Below are 4,937 nucleotides of genomic sequence, written 5' to 3'. Positions count from 1 at the left end.
CAGCGGTTAGAGTAAGCCACTGAGTTTCCGTCCTGTTGATCTTGGGACAGAGACAAACTATTTCATAGCCACAGCCATAATCATCTTGCAAATGTATGTACTTGGTCCAGGGAGGGCCTAGTAAATTTTTAACAACTAGCTCTCTGGGGCGGGTGGGGGAAGCGTTCTGGGGTGACAGGCTTTTTTTTTTTCTTTTTGGTGAGGCATTCAGGGTTAAGTGACTTGCCCAGGGTCACATAGCTAGTACATGTCAAGTGGCTGAGGCCATATTTGAAGGAGTCAGGACCTCCTGACTCCAAGGCTGGAGCTCTATCAACTGTACCACCAAATGAAGATTTTTTTTTTCTTGGTGAGGGCAATTGGGGTAAAGTGACTTGCCCAGGGTCACACAGCTAGTGAGTATTATGTGTCTGGTGACAGATTTTTAAGTTTAAACTATATTATTAACATTTTTCCATGATCTTCTTAAGTCTAGCATCAATTAACAAAATAAATAAGCCTTAATTTGTAATGTTTGCCAACTTCTAAGGTAAATGGGTAGTTAGGTGGTATAGTGGGTAAAGTATCAGGCTTGGAATCAGAAAGACTCATTTCCTGAGTTCAAATCTGGTCTCAGACATTTACTAGTGATCCTGGGCAAGTCACTTCACCCTGTTTGCCTCCATTTTCTCATCTGGAAATTGTGCTGAAGAAGGAAATGGCAAACCACCCCAGTATCTTTGCCAGGAAAACCCCAAATAGGGTCACGAGAGTGGGACAGGACTGAAAAACCACAAAGTACGAATGCTCACACTGAAAATTTAACAATTGGCTCTTAGGGGCTGGTTGGAGCTGGCCCTAGCACACCCCTGGGTAGTCCCAGGAGGAAACATAGACAATTCAATGCTCATCCTCCAAATCTGCAAGCATAACTTAAGTCATTGTGTCCTGTCAGTTGGGACGGGAGGTTGTTCTGAGGAAAGAAGGTATCCACAGAATCTAAATTTTTATTATTGGAAAACTAGAAACAATACAGGACAAGAAGTAAGGAAACTTGGGTTCTTTTCCAGCATTGCTACCTACTGACTAGCAATATCACCTTGGACAAAAAATTTTCCTCTGTTTCTTTATATCAAAACAAAGGGGTTGGTTGATATTATTTCTAAAGTCCCTTAGAAATCTAGGATTTACTAGTAATCCTCAACTGCCCTCTAGTGGCCTTGGGGAGCCAAAGTGCCATAGAAGAAAACCAACTGGCGTATATTTTGATCTGAGCCTGGTCCCCAGCCCGACTACAGAGGCCTGCCAATTTGCAGATGGGAGGAGAAACAAAAAGGGAATGAGCATTTATTAATTGCCTATTATGTTCCAGGAGCTGTGCTAATCACTTAGATGGGTAGAAACTTAGGAGCAAACCAATTACCCGGCAGAATTTCTGTTCAGTTGATATTAAGATAGAATGGTTGGCTTGCTTTTGTAAATTTGGGGATTTTCAAACTTTTTTTTAAAGCGTTGTTTTTGTTCTGTTATTTCAGTTTCCTTCAGAATTTGATGAGGGTACTTCAGACAGGTGGAGAAGAGTGAATTAAACACTAATAAACCCTCACATTGGGTACTTTCTTTGCCAGACTTTATTTTTTTATTTTATTTTATTTTTTTTTACCTTGCAGTAGTAGGCAGAAAAGGGTAGGAGACTTGGTATGAGTTATAGGAAGGTTACCTGCTAGTTCTCTGCTATCAGGACATTCCCATGACCCTGTTTTGAAAACTCTTGGGATGTCTGTTTGAATTCTGAGAGATTTAGAAAGGAGATGGTTTTGTTTTTCAGGAAATCCAATAAAAAAATAAGTAAAATTACAGTTGTGTGAATTAATGGCTCCCTATTTCACTCCCCCCCCCTTGATCTCCCTCCCCAGTTCTTAGTATCCAATTTGAGAGAGAAGTAAACCTTTCTGTGTCTGAGTCTGAGCTTCCTCATTGTGCCAATGAGAACCCTGCATATAAATGGGGATGAGGGAGAAGAAAACACAATTATCCAGATACAAACTCTTTCAACTGTACACCAGTATCTTTCCTTCCCAATTCTGTAGTGAGGATTCCAATCCCATCAATCTTTGGGACCAGAAAGACTCTTCCTATCCAAGGAGGTATTTATAGGCCTTGTAGAACAGGGCTTTCTTTTTTTTTTTTTTTTTTGAAGCTGGGAGTTTAAAAAAGAAAAAAAGGTCCTGGGAAGAAGACAGAAGGGGAGAAAGGAGATTGACTGGCTAGGTAAAGGCACCCATATGCTGCATCTCTTTCAAGCCTAAGGATTTGGTTCTGCTGCCCAGCATGGGTTACCTCATTCCATCTGTGAGAGAAGCAGCAGCAATTGATTCCTGACCGGTCAGCCTTCAGTGAGGTGCCCAGCACTGGCAGCCCAGACGTTGAGATAGAGTTCCTTCTGTGTTCACACCAAAGACCCGTTGTTACCCCAAGGTTTATAGCTTCCCTCTCCTGGATTTGGGGCCAGGCCCATGCTGGACTCACAAACTTCCAGCCTTGGGGAGTTAAAAGGAAGTAAGAAGGTATGCTTAGGGTCATGGACCTTACAGAGTACTTGCATTTGAAGTATTTTCTTAATATCACAGTATTTTCTATTAGAGTTAAATACTCTTTCTCTCACTACTATAATTTGAGGTTGTGTGATAAATCTTGATTGGTCTGAAAGAAGGAGATTCGTTGGGTCGAAGGTTCTGGGGCACTACTGTGAGTAATTTTGGACCCCTTGTCCTAACATTTGAGACATCATGATACAGTGGAAAGAGATTCGTGGTCAGAGGACATAGGTTCAAACCTTCCTTCTACCACTTAACTATCTATGAGACTTTGGGAAAGTTATTTAACCTCTCTGGGCCTCAGTTTCTTCATCTCAAAAAATGAAAAGGTTGGACGAGGTAACCTAAACTCTCTTCTAGCTCTAAATCTATTAGTTCTATTTTTGATCCTGGGTACTACTACATTTGTCATCTACATGAATCTTATTTCAACATTAAATTCACTTAACCATGTCATCAATTTATACCCAACCCCCCAGAGACTTCCCAATTTTAGAAAGAAAAAAAAAACGTACCTACCTATAAAATAGCAAACTTTTTATTAAAAAAAACAAAATTTTTTTTTACAAATTTGCCAGTATAATATAGAAATTTCAGCTTAACTTTGACCCAGTAAATGTACTGACAGAGAAATGAGGACCTAGTCTGTAGCTGGGCAATTCTCTGAAAATGAGCTATGGGCTATATATAGACATAAGCCATGCAGGCTGACCCACATCCCTGATTTCACCCACTCTTGTGCGAAGGAGAGAAGAAGTCATTGTTTTCTGTTAGGTGAGGAAAGTGTGGGGGACACAGCAATGATCCCTCTGAGCCTCAGTTTCCTTATCTGTAAAATGAAGGTCTTGAGTTGTTCACTCTCTAAGATTTCTTCTGTCCCTAAATTCTATGATCCTACAATGAAGGTAAATTTCCCCAGGATCACCCAAGCAAATGGTGGAAAGGGCTAGATTCCCCAAGTTTTCTGATTCCCTAGGTGAATATTCTACCTACTGTCACCAGTATAAATTTCTCCCCACAGACTGCTTATTGGGACTTCCAGAAGACACTGACAAGTGTAACGGTGAGGCTCCATTGCCTTGTTAGGTAAAAACATGCACTGCCTGGTTAAAACAATCTATCAGAACTGAGTGTAAACAGGGCCTGTAAACCTCCTTGAATCAATCAAAGCCATTGCACAAGACACTTGATCATGCCTGGAGGAATGTGCATAAAAAGGTGGAGCTATTTCAGAGCCATATAGAGGTTGAGAGGGTCTGGATGCAGAGAGAAAGGAGTAGGATACACAGAACTTAGACAGAAAGAGCCAGCAACACAGGGGCAAAAGGAGAAAGAAGACAGGACTGAGTTATGGAAGAGAAAAGAAAGATTGAGGAGAGCCATCAGCCCTAGAGGTATCTCAGAGCCAAAGATTCAGCTTGAATCTGCCACCAGAAATAGCAGAAGTACCAGTTCCATCCACCAAGGACTGAGGGAAATTCCAAGAAAAGAGTTTGTTCTGTCTCCAACTTCCTTACCCAAGCCCTATCTATCCATAAACACTGTAATAAAATCTGTTGCTTTGTTATTCAAACATTTCCAGCAACCTGAATTTTGCCTCAGCTCCAAAGAGGCCAGGAACTAAGCAGAGCTACATATAAGGATAAATTAAGCTAGAGAGCTATCTCTCTATCTAAATGTTAGGAATCTTCCTGAGGGCTCCTAGTAACTGTGGTTATACTCCTAACTTTTCATCAAAAATTTATTGTTGTTGTTGTTGTTTGTTGTTCAGTTGTTTCAATTGTGTCTGTCCAACTCTTCGTGAATCCTTTTGGGGTCTTCTTGGTAAAGATACCGGAGTGGCTTGCCATTTCCTTCTCCAGCTTATTTTACAGATGAGGAAACTGAGGCAAACAGGGTTAAGTGACTTGCCCAGGGTCATACAACTAGTAAATGTCTGAGAAGATGAGTCTTCCTGACTTCAGACCAGTGCTCTAGCCACTGTACTACCAAAAATAAATTCCCTAAAGCCCTAGAGGAGGGAACCACATGGACCTCAGGAACCATTATATTTCCCCTAGGCTTAAAACAAGCTAAATACTATAATAAAGGCTTACAAAAGTCAACAGGGAACTAGGTTCCCAAGGAGCAGTTGGAGTGAATCTGAGTGCTCACAAATCTAAAGCAGAAATGCAAGATAGGGACAGTTAGGTGGCACAATGGATGGAGCACCAGCCCTGGAGTCAGGAGGACCTGAGTTCAAATTCGGCCTCAGACACATTAATACTTACTAGCTGTGTGACCCCAGGCAAGTCACCGAACCCCATTGCCTAGCAAGAAAGAAAGAAAGAAAGAAAGAAAGAAAGAAAGAAAGAAAGAAAG

Source organism: Vombatus ursinus, unplaced genomic scaffold, assembly GCF_900497805.2.
Source record: "Vombatus ursinus unplaced genomic scaffold, bare-nosed wombat genome assembly UNPS02014870.1, whole genome shotgun sequence".
In the NCBI taxonomy this organism is placed as follows: Eukaryota; Metazoa; Chordata; class Mammalia; order Diprotodontia; family Vombatidae; genus Vombatus; species Vombatus ursinus.
This window is presented reverse-complemented; position numbering follows the sequence as displayed.